General features: G+C 52.7%; 1 protein-coding gene across 13 annotated transcripts in view; it reads right to left on the reverse strand.

Moving 5' to 3' along the window:
* MBNL1 (muscleblind like splicing regulator 1) overlaps window positions 1–12,423 on the reverse strand; it is a 75,719-nt gene extending 63,296 nt beyond the window's left edge. For 9 of the 13 annotated variants that reach the window (XR_011698782.1, XM_071566878.1, XM_071566874.1 and 6 more), the window contains exon 1: window positions 5,211–5,342. The gene's annotated coding sequence lies outside the window, so the exon portion shown is untranslated. Of the gene's footprint in view, window positions 1–4,988; window positions 5,012–5,210; window positions 5,343–5,407; window positions 5,534–12,206 lie in introns of those variants that run through there. The other 4 variants (XM_071566879.1, XM_071566869.1, XM_071566868.1 and 1 more) reach the window with 4 other exon arrangements.
* Between the last annotated feature and the right edge of the window lie 4,939 nt (window positions 12,424–17,362).

The following is a 17,362-nucleotide window of genomic DNA, read 5'->3' on the forward strand; positions in this document are numbered from 1 at the left end:
TGCAGATAATGTCACTGCAATGCCACAGCTCCAGCAGCTCAGGAGGGCTCTCACTCAGCACATCCCTGGGGGGCTCCAGCCCACAGCCCATCCCCACCCAGGGCAGAGGGGCAGCCTGGGGTCACACACAGCCCACAGAAGAACGCCAGGGCCTCGCAGGACCGAGCACGCCGCTCGGATCGCTCTCCCTTTTTTAGAAGGAAAAAATTCCCATTAACTGCTCTGGAAGCAGGATTGGGCCCAGAGCCCAAACATGCCCTGGGTTCCCAAGTCCTTACTCACTGCTCGCAGTTGGACTCGCTCACAGCAGAGCCAGCGGCGGAGCAGGAATGTTTGGAGCTGCTGCAGGAGGATTTGGGAGCCGGGGGCCTGGCACTGCTCTCTGCTCCTCCAGCCGGTGCCCGAGCTCGGCCAGGGCCCGTACGTGCCGTGTTAAATACCAGCCATGTACGGTACAGACGCTGCCCTCGCTCTCCCTGGCCCAGCCGAGGGGGAATGCAGATGCCATGGGCAGCCTTCCTCCCTCCTGTGGGCTCTGCAGGCAGCCCTGAGCCCACGGCCACCCCAGCCCGACACGCTGCTTATAACACTTCTGACATTTCACTTTTCTCTGCAAATAATACCTGCTCCAAGTTCAAGTCCAAGGCATATTTTGCCTTGGCAGATGATCTGCGACCGTCTCATGACTTATTACATTGTTATCGCCGCTAAGCTGAGCAAACAGGGCTGCTAAGTCTATTAATCTTCTGGAACACCAAGTCTGAAACCGTAGAAACAAAACATCTCACTACAAGATACATAAAATGTGCTATAAGGAGATAAGGGGGGAATTCAGTGCATGCTCTGGTAAGTTTTTCTGTGCCACTGCAAGGGAGGCTGATGCACTCCCAAGAGCCGACTGGATGTAACGCTACCAACAAGTTACATACGGGAAAAGAAATTCCTTTTAGCAGAGCAGCCTGCCCCGGGGCAGACAGAACATACACTTCCCACAGGAGAACCTGGGCCCTCTGCACACCTTGGAACTGCCACCTGTACCTTCAGAGGAAGAGCTGGGAAAATGAGCCCGACTCAGCCAGGCTGGGCGGGAACTCACTGCTCAAAACACCAAAGGCCTGGATATATTTTAACTTATCTAGTACTTACTGCTTTTTATTGTGCTTTCTTTATGTGTAAGAACTTTGCTGTGGCCACAGAAGCCCTCCTGGACGGGGAGGCCAAACCCACGTGACTACCATGGTGTGTCTGCTCTGGGCAGCCAAACCTCCTGGCTGCCAACGTGTGTCTGAGCTGTTTGCTGGGATCCATCACCATCTCCTGTCCTTCACGGGTATATTCCAGGTTTCCAACATGCACAGATTCCAAGGTCAGGGAACTCAGAGCTGTACCTGATCCAGGCATGCAGGTGACAGAGCTGGGATATTGTGCCAAGGCCATAGAACAGGGCATTTCCCTGCCCTCCACTGCAGGGAGTGCATTACAGGTTCTCCTCAGTAGGATCTTCCCTGCTGATCAAATTTTGGAAAGCAGCACAAACTGGACAAGCACCAGCAACTTCCATGCAAAACCATTCTAAAAGAAAGGAACAGCAGCACCTGCTACTTTCAAATGCTCATCTGTGTGTGGCATTTGTCACAGAAGTGCCTAAAAATGTTATTTCATTCAATCCTTGGCCTCGCTATAGGAAGCAGAATGTAGATAACTCAGTAATTATTACCTAGTAATACCAGAACATGATGAACAGCACCTGAGACTTAGTGAAGCAACAAAGTAGTACAATTCAGGAGGTGGAGCAATGCACAACAAAATCAACCTTGCTCCAAAACTGAAAAGGAATGTCTACATTTAAGGCTTGAAGCAACTTGATTCACACATTTATTTCTGATTATACTGTTTAACTTCCCAAAGCAAAATGAACCAACTGCATTTCCAGTCTACAGTAACATCAGCTACAAGCCCAGAATTTCTACAAGCCCCCCAGCACACCAGGAGGGCCACGTGCCCCTCCTGGAGCCTTCCCTGTGCCCCCCACCTGCACACTGGCTGCAGCAAGGCAGCCAAAGAACAACTCCCTGGCCTGACTGCCTACAGAATACCCTTCCAGTAAAGACTGTTCTCAATTATGATTACTTCCACAATTAGATAATAAAATACCAGAGAAATTTTAAATTAAAATTCTCTGCTTTCACTAATTAAACTGCTTAGTTGATACTCCTACAGACAGACACTATCCATTACCTTGCTAATCCACCTCCTGCCCCGAGGGTGGTCAGGCACCTGCCCAGGAGGAGCCAGGCTAGAAGCAGCTGTGGGATACATCCAGACTGGCCACTTCCCACGTTTACAGTCCAGCTTTCAGCCCAAGAAACACAGAGCTCATGCTTGTCCAGCACGTGGCACAGCTGTGCTTCCAACACTCCTGAGACAGCAAGCACAGAGAAGGGTTTGGTGGGAAAATAAAAGCAATCTCAAAGGCAGGCTGTTCCTAGAGCAGGGGAGGCTGTGCTTGGTAAGGGAGGGATGGAAACCATCACATAACCTCGGCTGCAGCCTGGGGCTCACAAGGGAGCCCTGGCACTGCTGCTGACTGAAGGCAAGTACAGATGTTGCTCACATAATGCCCCAAGTTTGTCCATTGATTCAAGTGCCTCAAGGTACTACAAAGCACTCCTGGGCTTGGCCTCTTGCTGCCATTCAGAACAAATTTAATCCAATGATGACTTTAAAGAAATGAGACAATAAACACATCCCAGCACTTTTGCTCTCATATATCAGACCAAGAATTCTGTTCCTGTCTATCTTTCCTCAGTAGCCTGAGTAAATAACAACTGCACTCCTGAACTTCTGGGTGTCACACAAACCAGGCAGACTCCACAATTACTTTAATGTACAGAGTAGGTTTTCCAAATTTTCCCAAGTCCAGAAACTGTGAAACTTGAACTGTTTAGTCACCACCATTGCTTTTCCATTTAAACAGCCCTTAGTTTAACTCAGCCTGGAGAAGTTTTACAGCTCAGCAGCCCTGGGCTTTTAAATCCAGGCCTTTAATCCCAAGGCAGCCCAATTCCATTTTAGTGTTTCAGTCTACACCTGATCCAGCACAAGCTGAGGAAAGCAGAGAGACCCAGACCTCACAAAATTTCAACTCCAAAAGCACGTGGTACAAGCACTGAGCTCAGCTCAGCGTCACCCAGCACGTCTGCCCCCCCAGATGGGCTGTCTGGGTGCCCTGCACCCCAGAGCCCTCCTGGCTCAGCCCACACTGCCCTGCAAGCAGAGAGACTCCCGACCCCTCCACCTGCTGCACTGGCACACCCCAGCCTTCCACAGACAGCAGTCCTGTCACCACTGCAGTGAGCCTGGGGGCACCAAGCCTTTCATTTCTTACCCTTTTATCTACTTTAAATTGTCATAACACTGTTTTCTGCTGGCGGGCCTGGCCAGGGTGTGTGTCACACAGAGCCAGCCTGTGATCCAGCTCTGTCCTCCAGCTCTTGCCCCAAACTCCCCCTGCAGCAACAAGTGCCATCGGTTAATTATTCATCATGCAGATGATTTCCTTGTCACTTTGGAATGTGTTGTTGTTTCATTAGGTCTTTTCCCATAATGCTAAAGAAGACATAACCCAATTAGTTATCCTCCATTACTATTCATTACTCCCATCCATCCCTTGCTCATTACAATCCTTCCTTAAACCTGCTCTCCTACAGTTCACAATCCCTGTCACCCATCTCCTGCTGCTGCCCCCGTGCTCTGGGGCATATATTCACTGCCTCAAAAATCACCAGTAGGAATTATTCCTTTCTAAAAGAAATAATCACATAATTTTCCAAGACAACCATTTTACACACACAACATCCCTGCGCTTCTCTCTCCTGCTACACCAACGTCTTAACAAACCGACTCGATCGCAACTGCAAAACAAAGTTCTGAATTCAAGACCTTTCTCTAAGAAAACAAAATGCTGCATTTCCTCCAGCCCTGACACCGCAGCAGGTCCCTGGGCCAGGACAGCACAGGGCACTGCTGTCCAAGCCTGGGGCAGACACCCCGACATTGGAACTGCTCTGTGCCCCCTGCTGCAGACACCCCAATATCGGCTGCTCTGTCCCACTGCTGCAGACACCCCAATATCGGCTGCTCTGTGTCCCCTGCTGCAGACACCCCAATATGGGGCTGCTCTGTGCCCCCTGCTGCAGACACCCCAATATCGGCTGCTCTGTGCCCCCTGCTGCAGACACCCCAATATCGGCTGCTCTGTGCCCCCTGCTGCAGACACCCCAATATCGGCTGCTCTGTGTCCCCTGCTGCAGACACCCCAATATGGGGCTGCTCTGTGCCCCCTGCTGCAGACACCCCAATATGGGGCTGCTCTGTGCCCCCTGCTGCAGACACCCCAATATGGGGCTGCTCTGTGTCCCCTGCTGCAGACACCCCGACACTGGGACTGCTCTGTGTCCCCTGCTGCAGACACCCCAATATCGGCTGCTCTCCCCCCATGCTGCAGACACCCCAATATCGGCTGCTCTGTGCCCCTGCTGCAGACACCCCAATATGGGGCTGCTCTGTGTCCCCTGCTGCAGACACCCCAATATCGGCTGCTCTCCCCCCATGCTGCAGACACCCCAATATCGGCTGCTCTGTGCCCCTGCTGCAGACACCCCAATATCGGCTGCTCTCCCCCCATGCTGCAGACACCCCAATATCGGCTGCTCTGTGTCCCCTGCTGCAGACACCCCGACACTGGGACTGCTCTGTGTCCCCTGCTGCAGACACCCCGACACTGGGACTGCTCTGTGTCCCCTGCTGCAGACACCCCAATATGGGGCTGCTCTGTCCCCCTGCTGGAGACACCCCAATATCGGCTGCTCTGTGCCCCCTGCTGCAGACACACACCCCAACACCAGCTGCTCTGGGCAGCCCCGACCCCCGGTCGCGCCCCCGCGGGCCCCACGCGTGTCTCCTGCCGAAGCCGGCCGGGCACTCACGGACACCGCGGACCCGCCGCTCTCCGCCGCGGCCGGAGGGGCCGGGCCCGAGCAGGAGACATGCGTGGGGCCCGTCGGGCTCTCCCCGTTAGGGCCGCGCTCTGTCCCGGGAAGGGCCGCGCTCCGGGCCCCGCCCGGCTCTCCCCGTTAAGGGCCGCGCTCGGGCCCCGATCCGGGTCCCCGGCAGGCCCCCTCCCTTCCCGGCTCCGCCGCCGCACTCACCCCGGGCCTGCCGGCGGGCCCTGCCGGCGCGGCCCCGCGGTCAGCGGCTCATGCCGACGGGCGGAGCGGCCGCGGGCGCGGCGGGCGGAGCAGCGCGGCCCGAGCTCCCCGCGCCGGCCCCGGCCCCGCTTCCGCCGCCGCCCCCGCCTCGCCCGGAAGCGCCGCCCGGCCCCGGCCCCGGCCCCGGCCCCGCTCACCCGGTGGGTCCCGCTGCGGCCTCCGCGCTCCGGCGGCGAGGGCAGGGCGCGGAGCGGGGCGCGGCGGGCTGGGCTGCCCTCCCCCGGGGCCGCCCTCCCTCCCTCATCCTCCCCGCGGCGGAGCGGCCGGCGCCGCCTGAGTCACCGCGCCCGGCCCGCACACGTGCCCGGCCCGGCCCGCCCCACAGCACCGGCGCCCGCGCTGCAGGCCCCAAACACCGGCCCCGGCCCCCTCTCTGCAGGCCCCAAACGCCGGCCCCGGCCCCCTCTCTGCAGGCCCCAAACGCCGGCCCCGGCGGGCCATCCTTCGCGGATCGGCCTCCCGGAGCAGGCGGGAGCGCCGTGCCTGCCTCCCGGTGCCGGCCCTTCCCTCATCTTGGCTCGGCAAGTCCCTTGCCCGCCGGCTGGTTTGCCCAGTGCCGCCCTACCGAGGTCTGCCCGGTGCTCCGGGTCCGGGACGGGCTCCCCGCACACCCCGCACCCGCCCAGGGACCCCTGGGCTCCGGTGGGACCCTCCGAGAGCAGCCGAACCATCCCCGCGGCACAGGCCAGCGCTGCCCCGTGTCACAGAGCAGGACAGGGTGACACTGACGGGCGGGCACAGGAGAGGAGCCACAGGTGCACAGAGCCACACACGTGTTGGTGTCCCCTGACAGGGCATTCGCGGACAGGCCACGTGTGAAGGGACCTTGCCACACTGCTGTGGTGCTCACCACACTGTAAGAAAGACATAAACTGGAAATAGCCCAAGAGAGGGCAAAAAATAACATGAGATTTACAAGCACGACTTACCAAGGTGAAAGGACTGATAGAGAAGATTAAGGAAGACCCTGCTTAGTTTCTCCTGCCTATAAAAAGTCATTATAATCTTGATGGTTATCTATTGTTCTCTAGACTAACAAAGAAGAGAGGGACACACACCTAAACACACGGAGAAGCAGGCAGGCTGCCAGGCAGGGTGGGGACACAGGGACATGTGGGGTCCAGGCCCACCAGTGCCAGCTCACTGAGCTGTGGGACAAGAGTTCCAGGACAAGCGATGGGAATGAAGGCATGGAAAGAGCTGGAAGCAACGCCGAGAGTGAAGGAAGCACAGCAATGACGACCTGAGATTTACAGGCACGATAAAGAGCAGGGCACAATCATCCCTGTATTTATGTCAGTGGGAAGAGGAAGATGGGCTTAAAGTGCAGGGAGAGAGAGTCAGGTTGGACTGAGAGCAGGGAAAAAGGACTGGCAAGGTACTAAAGCAAGGTCAGGCACTTGTCTGGAGGAGGGATCAGGGACAGTCCTCCCGGCCCAGGGCAAGGGAACAGATGAAGTGATCTGTTACCCCTCTTTCAGCTCTGTTCCCCTGGCCCTGCTGGGTTAGGCTGTTTGACCTCTCTGTTACAGCAGCAGCCCAGTCCCTCCCTGGGCTCACAATAACCTACTCAATTGTTCATCCTTTTATTTTTGTGTCATTTACCATAAAAGTGTCCCGTGCCTTTGAAAACTGTGGTTTTTTAGTTTTCTCTATGCTATCATTTTAATAAAGTCCATGTCACAATTCTCTGACTTTGTCCCTTGCTCTCGAAGTGGCAGTTGGGCCTGAGCCAAATTGATACCCAAACCCCAAATATTGCGATGATTCCAGGAGATATTTTGCTTAGTATTTTCTTCCAGTGCATTGAATGAATAACCGAGTACATCTCATTGCATATACTGTACATATGCTTTCAAAAAACCCTCAATTATTCTCTTTTCCCCTAAAGCTTTTAGTTTCAATTTCTGTTCTCTTCAGTAGGGAGCAGTTCAGAGCACTGTTGCCTCATGGTGAGCACTCCAGCAGTTTCTGTTCCTCCTGGTTGCTAAATTTAACGGTGCCAGTTGGCCAAGAGAGGGAGAACCCTTCCTGCCCAGGGTGTAGGCTCTGCCCAGGCAGCTCCAGCCCCAGGTGGGTGCCCGGCCCCCTCCCTGTGGGTCTCCAGCAGCAGGGGCCTGGAGGACCAGCATTGCTGCCTCTCTGCAGGAGCTCCCACAGCGGCTTTCACTGCTCTGTCTTGAGAAGCATCATAAAACAGACATGTCACACACTCGCAGCTCCAACTCCAAGAGCTTTCTCTTCACTTTGGTTATGAAAATTAAGAGCCATCAAATGTTCATGAAGTGAAAGAGTGTGACTCCAGCACACAAGTTTGCTGCCAGTATAACCTGCACCATGCAAAATGACATCACATCATAAGGTCTATAAGGAGGTGATTTTGCCCACAAGTCCTGTAGCTGTTTCACATCAGCCCTACAGCAGCAGGGCCTGCAGTGCATGGGAAGGGCTTTGAGAGGTGCTGCAAAGATCTGGGTGCCATGGGTACCACACACCTTAGAAATCAAAGCTCAAAAACTGTCAAAGGCTTTTCCATGATTCAGTTTTCAAATTTGGTCAGATTTCCCTTCCAGCTCCCCCACAGCCCAGGCCAGTGTCCCAACCCAGCATGGGCACATCACCAAGGGGCTGATGTTGAGCTCTGTGGATGTGCCCCATGCTCTCCTCCTGTGGGGAAACACCAGATCCTCCAAACACCTCTGTCCATAGCACCTTACACTCCTTGGTGACTTTACTCTCTCCTTGATTACCTTGAGTGTTAATAGTCTGTAACCATCTCTCACCAGGACCCCACGGTTGCCACGGCCACCCTTGGGCCGGATGCTGTGACAGGCAACAGTCAGGCAGGGGTGCCCTGTTTCCAGAAAATAACCACACAGACTCGCTCTCTCCTTCCCCGAGCAGGTTCCCATTTTCAGCCATGGTGGAATTCCAGCCTCTCTCCATAGCTACAGACTGGGACTCCCATGCCACCTTTTTAAAACTTTTTTTTTAAACTGTGGTATTTATCCCCAGCCAACAGGAATAGTGACTCCAAGGAAACCACAAGGCACACCAACACCAGGCAAGACAAGGAGAAAGACCAAGGAGAAAGACCAAGTATTGGGCTGTGTTAAACACCTCCATCAACATGGACACCTTGTTCCAACTATTCCTACCAAAATGCTGTGGGGGTTGTAGGCCTGTGAAAACTTTGTCTTTCCTCCTGCCCCTCATGCTTGTCTTTCCCCCCACCAAATCTTGTAATTTGCAGTTACAATTCTGAGCATCTGTTGTTGCCCATACCCAGTTTCTCCAGAATATGTTTATTTTTACCTCACAAATGAAAAAAGTCAGGACTAAAGTGGCATCTCTAACTGAATGCTGCTTTTATTCATATATAGGTTCTGAACTTCCATTGCCTTCTGAAATTTCAAATGATCACTCAGAATTACATCTGCAAGATTCTTCAATCCATTGCAGAATAACTCAAACCACTTGATTTACTTTGAAATTTATTAGGCCTGGAGACTAGAGGAAATCTGGCTTTAAATTTGCCCCTTTTCTGTTCTGTACTTGGGGTTGAACTATGTAGAGTTATGTTTTGTGAGATGAAGTGATAATGGAAAATCCCTCACTTTGCTTTGGGAGCCAAATGATGTTACCTGCTCTAGAGATCTGAACTGCTGCTTCTTTGTGAGGCTTTTTGTTTATTACATGCCGTGGTGTGGATATAATTAACTTTGCTTTTTGTGTGCTCTAATCCCCCCTGCAACAGAGCAGGCAGCACTCTGGAAACAAAATGGGTTAAATGATCATCCCTCCTGGAGCGTCGCAGCCTCAGGAGCATCCCAGGGAATTCAGGCACCTCACCCGCTCCGAGAGCTTTCTGATACCTGCTGGTTAGCTCTACTGGCTTTTTTTCTAGAAACTGGAGACTGAAAAGATGAAGAAATATTTGATTTTCTTTCAGAAAAATGTCATGATGATCTGCTTATGTTTCAATTAAGTTTAATCCAGATCAGAACAGAATCCATGACAACTGGTATCCCATCATATTTTTCTTTTTGCCTGCCTCCCATGGCTTTTGCACTGTGCAGGCAGTGCAGATGTGCCCTCAGATAAGGCACCCTGGCTGCCAGTGGACTCTGGGAGTGAATACTGTGCTGGGCCATTCATGCTCTTCCTGTTGCAGCACAAAGAACTCCACGAGGCTGTTTCCTCTGCGAGCACCGACACTGCTGCACTGGGCATTTTCAGAGCACGTGTTCCGGTCACAGTCTCTGTACAAACTCCACACTGCCCAAATTCTTCTTTAATAACGTCCATAGGGCAGTGCTTGCATAAGTGACCTTTTCTATACACAGAGCTGGCTTTAAAAAACACCCAGTGCCTAAACTGCGCTGCTGGTGCTGCCTGGGCATTGGCAGTGTGGCGGGCGTGAGTGCACAGCTGGCACAGCTGGAAGGGCAGCGCCCACCCGCCCCCTCCACTGCTGGTCACAGGGCTGAGCTCCATGGCCAGTGTTTGGTTGCATTGCTAATGAGGTTTATTTAATTTCATTTTCCCATGGGAACGACCTCCTGTTGTGTTGAGGGCTGCTGCCTGCAGTGGGCCAGCCCTGCCAGCTCCACAGGGAGCTGGTGCTGCCAGCACTGCCTCGGGTGCTGAGGCCTGCTGGGAGCCCACTCAGACACCTCCCTGTGGGACGAGGCACAGCTCCCACAGCCTGAGCGCTGGGTTTGTGCTCTGGGCACCTGCAATGGCATTTCTCACTATATCCTGTGAAGTCAATGCATTCCATTCACCTTGGTCTATGCAGGTTACAGGGGATCAAATCCTACAGCACAGATGTTAAGCTCTGTCATAACAAGATGTCCAGGCAGGGCAGGGTAAAGAGGAAACCTTAAGGAAATCTCAGATCCAGGAGCCTCCCAGATCATCATCCAATATCCACAACAATCACCATCTGGGAACCCAAACGCTACAAAAGATTAATTATCTTACAGCAGAGAAAGATAAGGAAACATGTCATTGCACATCGTGTGTCACTCAAACCAAAAGGCGTCAGTCAGGACTCAGGGACAAAGGGAAACATTGTGTGCAGAGAAAGTCTTTGAGAGACATTTTACATTTTAGAGTCCTTATGTGCTATTGCAACTGGAGCAAGAAAGAGGAACTCTCCTGGCTGAGCCAGCACAGCCCTGGCACAAGTGAGGCAAGAGCCGGACTCCAGAAATGGAGCCAAAGTGCCCGCCCTTCCCTCTGAACCCAGCGAGGCGGCAGCAGCAGGGCCAGCAGTGACCCAGCCTGGGCTGGCAGGAGCCCCAGACCGCAGCAGTGGGACACCAACATGTCCTGGAGCCCACACGAGGATGGCTGGGGGCATCCTCTTCACAGCTACACCTCAGGGGGAGTAAAAGTGCTTCCTCACTGCAGAGCTCCTGCCCACGAGGGGCACGGGCCACTTCAAACCTGGCCACACATACCCAGACAGAAACCACAGTGCAAATCCACCGAGCTCCAAGTATGTCCAGTGTCTTCATTTTATGTCACCAAATGGCTGCCACACCACAGTCACAAAACAAACCTGGAACTCCGATTTGCCTCCTCTGCAGCCTTTATTAAAGGCAGACACACGAGTTGCTTTAAACCCAGCCTGAACACGCCTGTGACCCAGCAGAGGCCTTGCTTCCTGATGCCCTTATTTGTGCAGCGCTGGTGCAGCTCAAGTTCCCCAAAAAGGTCTGACCCAGCTCCAGCGCTGCCTCACTGCTCCTTCCGGAGCCGCCTTCGTGGCTGCCGCCGCCGCGCCCAGCGGGGCCACGAGCCTTTTTATTTCCCCTGTTTTAATGATATCATCTGCATGTGCAATTTTGTAAAGATAACCCACAAATTTCTGACTTGGCCCTTCCACCACAGTCTTTTATTTTAAAGCCTCCTGCAACTATTAGATGATAATATTTTCATTAAAAGAAATAAAATGCTTATAATCTCTCCTAGTTACAAGCACATAAATGGGCAAAATCCACACTGTAAATTCCTAGCAAATACTTGTGATCTGCATTACGGCTTTTGCACTTTCTGCAAAGGCGATTCCTTTCCTGCTGTGCAGCTCCTGCTGGAGCCCCTCCTGCAGTGCCGGCTCCACTCCCCCAGCCCCTGTGGGAGCACTGGGGCTGTTTCCAGTGGCCGCTGTGTGTGACGTTGTGTTTAGTTAAGGAAAAGTGAAGAACATTTGCTGGCAGCAGCGGATTTCACAGTAGGAAGCCAAAAGTTCACTCTCAGAGGATTTCCCATGGGTTTAACCAACAACCCCCTGGGGAGCTGGAGCGGGGCTGAGGAATGATGCTGCAGGGATGGGCACCCACCCACCTTACCCAGGGCTGGAGGGACCCTGCAGGTGAGCAGCACTCGGCCCCACTGGGAAACGCACCTAAACTGGGGAATTGCCCCAGCCAGCCCTGCCTCTGCTCCAGGAGCAGAACAAATGTTAAACCAGCTCACAGGGCTCCCGTGAGCACATGAAAACCTTTCTCTCAAGTTTCCCAGCACAGAAAGCCGCACAGGGGATGAACTGACCCAACTGTAGCAAAAGCAGGAGGAAGAGCAGACGCGCCCGCCGGCGCCATGGCAGTGGCTACCACGCCATGTTTGTGCCGCGTGTGCTCGAGAGCCGTCAGTGCTCACCCCGGGGGGAGCTCCACACCTCGGGGGTCCTGCTGCACCCCTGGCACACGCCACGAAGGGGCTCTGGTGGGATCTGACCATGAGTCCTGAAGCTACTTGGTACCTCAGAGTCTTGTTACTTTGACTTTCCATAGCAAACTCTCACATTTAGTATCAATTTCTCTACTCTGTTATTTGAATTTCCATAACTCAGGACAGCGAGACACACACGCGAATGCAGCACAATGAAATACAACCATAAAACCCTCCAGCTTTGCAATAACTCACCGTCACCCGCCGCCAGCAGCTCTGTCCTCTGTGCTCTGCAGAGCCAGGAGGGCCGCACTGAGCAGAGGCTCAGTCCCACCTGGGGCTCCTTGGGGTGCGTGTGGTGCCTGGCAGCGCTGCCGGCACAGCCACCGCCTCCCCGGTGCCACCGCGCCAATTACAGCGCGCTGCGCTCTGTGCCCGCCGCCGGCGGCCTGGCAAGGGGGAAGTGGTGACGGGCCAGAGGATGACACCTATAGCGCCAAGGGTGTGAGGTGAGCCCAACACACGGTGGTAACCATGGCCATGGGCTGGGGTTTGCATATATATTTTCTTAAAGAGGCAAAAATTACTTTCAGCTAATAAGAAAGGACATGGCAGAGGAAGTGCTTTTGCATGGCGGCTGCAGCCACAGCCACAGCCCAGCTCAGTGCCGGGGGCTCACGTCTGGGGCACAGACACACAGTTTGAAATGCTCCAGTTAAAGACGTCGCTGCTGCAACCCCTTAATCTGCCCACTGGCATCTGGTGGGGGAAACAGGTTCAGGCCACTGACACGGTGATCGCCGGCAGTCCCGGGAAATGGGGTGATGGCTGGGGAGGTGCCCCTGGAGGCCCTTCCTGCTGCGAGCCACAGATAAGGCTGCCTGGCCAGCAGCACCCCCAGCAGCCCCCCCAGCACGGCCAGCATGTTCCTGATCTAGTCTGAGAGTCATGGCTGAAATGACAGAGACTGTCTCCTTTGTGGCACAACTCTGACACTGTTGGGCACAGCACGAGAGCAAACACGCCCCTTTAATGTGGCAGGAACACATGTCCATAAGCACTGGCAGCAGCGCCCAGATGCCCTCCCTGCAGTGGCACACACAGCTGGGGCAGTCTTCATGCTCTGACGAATGAGCGAAACTGCTCATTAATTCCTGCTCACAGACAAACTTGTTGGCACATTTTTGCTCAGGCCACCGTCTGCTTTGCTGCATTGGTTCTGCATCCAGCTGAAGTGTCGTCAGTCCCAGACTGTGCAGGATTTGTGGTGGTGGAACACACGACAACACTGTCTGGCTTTTTTCTGGTTTGTTATTACTTCTGAAAAGTTGTCCAAAGCCTCATGTCTTTCTTAGGCTGCAGTTATTAAAATAATGAGTTCCTTGGGAAAAGCTTTCTTCACGCTCAGCCCAAATGCCCTCGCACGGGGGCTGGGCAGGAGGAGGGCAGCGAGAGGGAGCGCAGTGCCCGCGGCTGCCCCTCACCCCGCGCTGGGACCTGCCTGGCAGCTCCCTGCCCTCCGCGTGCTCCGGTGGCACCGGGCGCTGTGGAGATGCTGCACCACGAACAGGGCGCACAGCCCCGGCCAGCACTGAGCAAAAGCGTCCCCTCCCTGCCTCTGTGGTCAGCGCCGGCGAACCCTGCGGAGGAGGATCCTTGGAGAGCACTGTGGATGTGCCTGCCCCGGGGCCACACGTGCCATCCTGGGCCACACGTAGGGAGGGAAGGCTGTGCATTATTTCACCATACAGGGAAGGCTGTGCATTATCTGGGAGCTGCTCTGCCACTCCCAGTGCTGAAGCCAGCCAGCAACATGAACAGCTCTCAGCATTTCTGCAGTGAAACCAGCTTGGACTGCTCTGCCAGCCCATGTTCATCAGCTGATGCTGCTGTAACAAATGTCAGACAAAAACTATTACTGTCCTTTAGAGTGTGGTCCTTTATAAACCATTCACAGACTATTCTAAGTTGGAAGGGACCCACAAGGATCATCGAGTCCAACTCTTAAGTGGGAGGAGGCAGTGCTTTCTTATCACCTCAATGAAGTGATGCCTAAAGTTTTCCTCCAACCTTGCAAATTGGAACATGCAAACCAATATATCCTTCAGTCCTTAGCAAACCACAGTCCCCAATTTCTTTAGAAGATGCTGCTAATTTCCACAGGTCTACTTGAGACCTACTTTCATCTCCTATGAGACACTCTCCAAAGAAGCATTTTTATAGCACGTATTTTCCCAGCCTGAGGAATTAACCAACACAGACAGAGTATTTTGGGGTGGGCATTGGGTTCACAGTATAAGAGGCCACATCACTTCATTAGAATAACTTCTGAGGTCAACAGCCCTTATTTTTTTAAACGTCCTTTAAAATAAAATTTAAGCAGCCCAAGGAATAAAAATTAAGCTCTTCATGCTAAGAAATACCATTGGAGAAACTTAGGTTGAAAGATATCTGAACAACAAAATCACTGTAATGACAGGCAGCAGCTTTCAGGAAAAACCACTGATTACTCTGATATAATTCCAAATAGTAATGAAGCAGTTAAGATGAAGTATTTAAGTTGTTTATTTTTATCTTTGTCTTGTGTAGAGCAATATGAGCAATACTTCTGTTCGAGCAGTGTGAAAAGCATTTTAGAATGTAAGCAGACATTCTTCCTCACACAGGCAGCAGGGCCTGAAAAGCTGCTTTCATAAATATAACAAAAGTCACACCAAACCTCTTGGAACCTTGTGGGTCACAGTGAGCACAGGAACTGTTAATGAGAACAGGATAATTGTAACTAAACATTAATTCCTCTCTATTTATTTTGGTACAAGGTCAATTCTGTTGTTATTTCTTCCCTTGCCAAGTTGTACCAAACACTCAGGCCAAAGGTGTTGCAGGCAGGAGAAAACAAAGGCTGAATTAACCTCTGATGGGAACAGGAAAAGTAATTTCATCCTCCTTTGAGGATACTCCTGAAATCCCAGTAGGAAATACCAGAGATCAAAGCAGAGGAGGGAGCATCTTCCCAGGAACTCCAGCTCCAGATGAGGATGAAGGGTGGGCAAGGATGGGCACTGGGACAGGCACTTGGGGGTCACAGCACTCATCCTGAGACACAACCAAACCCAGAAGCCAAAGGGATTTTATGGAAATCAAGCCATCTAAAGCATATTGTGACACTTCTCTACATGAAGCAAAACAAGCAGCACAAAGCAACACCATTTTGTAATGACTGCCCTGAAATGTACAGCAACTAATTAAAGGGAAATAAGAAAAAACACCCTGAAAACCAAACAGGCACTGAAAACAAATTGCTCCCAGATCAGGAAAAGGTTATTTCTGTGTAAAGAACTGTACACACAAATCTCAGACAAGCCAGCATTGCTTAGGGCAGTCGAGAGCTAACCCATTCCCTGCAGAAATGCTGGATTGAAATACACAGAAACCAGAATTTCTCCACGCACCATAAAGAAAAATAATAGTTAGGATGATAAAGTACCTTCTCTTCACTAAAAAAATATGTCACTAGATATAACACTGTGGTAATTGAACCTCACATACAAAGCTTTTACATTCAGGCCTCCACAGAAACGTGCTGTAGCAGGATGGTGTTTGTTTTCCCTGGCTGCTGCTGGCCCTGGAGAGCCCCCAGCCATTGTGCTCCTGCAGGAGGAGGATTTCCGCTGGTAAACCTGCCAGGGAAGCACAACCAGGCACATCCCAGGAGCTGATTTCATTAGAGGAATGGCAAACCCCTCAAGTGCCAGGAGCTGTTCAATGACAAACCAGCCCTGAGCAGCCCAAGGTCTATTCGGTCTATGGGCTGAGCAGGGGAAAGGAGACACAAGCACTGTTTGTTTAAAGGAAAAAAGAGAAAGCCCAAATTCTTTTTAAAGCTCCCATTTCAAGGACAGAGAGAGCACATTAGAATAGTTCTCACATCCCAAGCCATTTCCCAGCTCAGCCAAGGGCAGAGGGACCAGGTATCCCTGCAGAGCCCTTGTGTGCAGCTCCTGGCTGCTGCCTGGGGTTACATCTGCTCTTTGAACTTCCATTTCTAGGACATTTCTAGGTATTTTCACTTGTAACCCAGCTCTGGGGATAGGTTTTTTGCACATTGCCCCTCATTTGCTGCATCTGCAGAAGCCACAGGCCCTGTGTGCCAACTCTGCTCTGTGTGCCACATTTCACAACCCTCCAGCTCGTGTCACAGAGAGCCTCAGCACAGGCCAGTTCCCCCCCACACTGCTGTGCAAACACCAAACACACATTTCCGCTGCCAGATAAACCAAACTGGGTCACTTTGTTTCTCTACAGTAACTCCTGATTCCATCTGACTGTCCCACCACAGCCCAGCACCCACACAGTGCTCACACCAGCTCTGTCTCCAGCACATAACCTAAACAGGCTTTCCCAAGAAATGCCATGGTCAGCAGTATTTTTTTCTACTGTAATTTGCCTAGGTAGTAAAAAGACATTTGAGAATTGTCACCTCATTATTACCTGTTCAGTTGACTCCTTCCTCATGCACCTGTGGCACAGCACTGTGGGTTCCCCCACCCACATCTTGCAGGCAGCTCACAACTGGGGACCCTTGTGCAGGCAGGGAACCAGCACCATGGCTCCCATTTAGCCCCTCTGGGCCTCACATTCTTGCTGATGAAGCTCCTGAAGCAGGTGGGATCCATCACCTCCTCTGGCCCATCAGCTCTGCTGGCTGCCCCAGCCCCTCACCTGGCAGTGGGACGTTCCCCTGCCTGTGCCCAGCACTGCAGCAGCTCCCTTTGGGTATTTGCTCTGGGTGTTTGAAAGATGGGCTGTGCCAGGCTCAGTCCTCACCCTTCCCATCAGAAAGAAGGACTCAAGTCTGTGACAAGTGGGGCTGTGTCTGTTCCTGAGCAGCACTCACCAAACAGAGCAGTCATCAGGGGAGGAAAGAGAATTCCTAAGACCAAGCCTTGGAGCAGCTGAGAGCACAGGATTTATATCAGAAGTCAGTAGCCAAGCTGCTGGATTGCTTTATTTATCAAATTACTCAATTATTTCAACTGGAAAGTTATCCATTAGACCTTCCATCCTGTGATTCTTATGTGACTCCATCAGGAAGTGAGGCAAGAGTGCAGGAACAGCCCAAGCAGCAGTTAAACGTTCCACTGTGCCCGACTCCAACAGGCTCTTTGCCCTGACATCAGTCACCTCAATGCCCTGCCCTCAGGAGCTCCTGTGCTCGGGTCAGACCCTGATGCTGCTGATCCAAAAGCTGCTCTGAACAAACCTGTAAAAGCATAATTGCTGCAGTGTGTGGTGCTGCCCAGCTCAGCTGCTGCCCAGGGACCCTGGGGGGCTGCTGACGTGACAACACTTCACCAGCCAAAGCAGAGTGTAAAGTTCCTCCTGGGCTCCAGGAAGATTATTTAGTTTAA

This window comes from Pithys albifrons, chromosome 11 (assembly GCF_047495875.1).
Source record: "Pithys albifrons albifrons isolate INPA30051 chromosome 11, PitAlb_v1, whole genome shotgun sequence".
Lineage (NCBI taxonomy): Eukaryota > Metazoa > Chordata > Aves > Passeriformes > Thamnophilidae > Pithys > Pithys albifrons.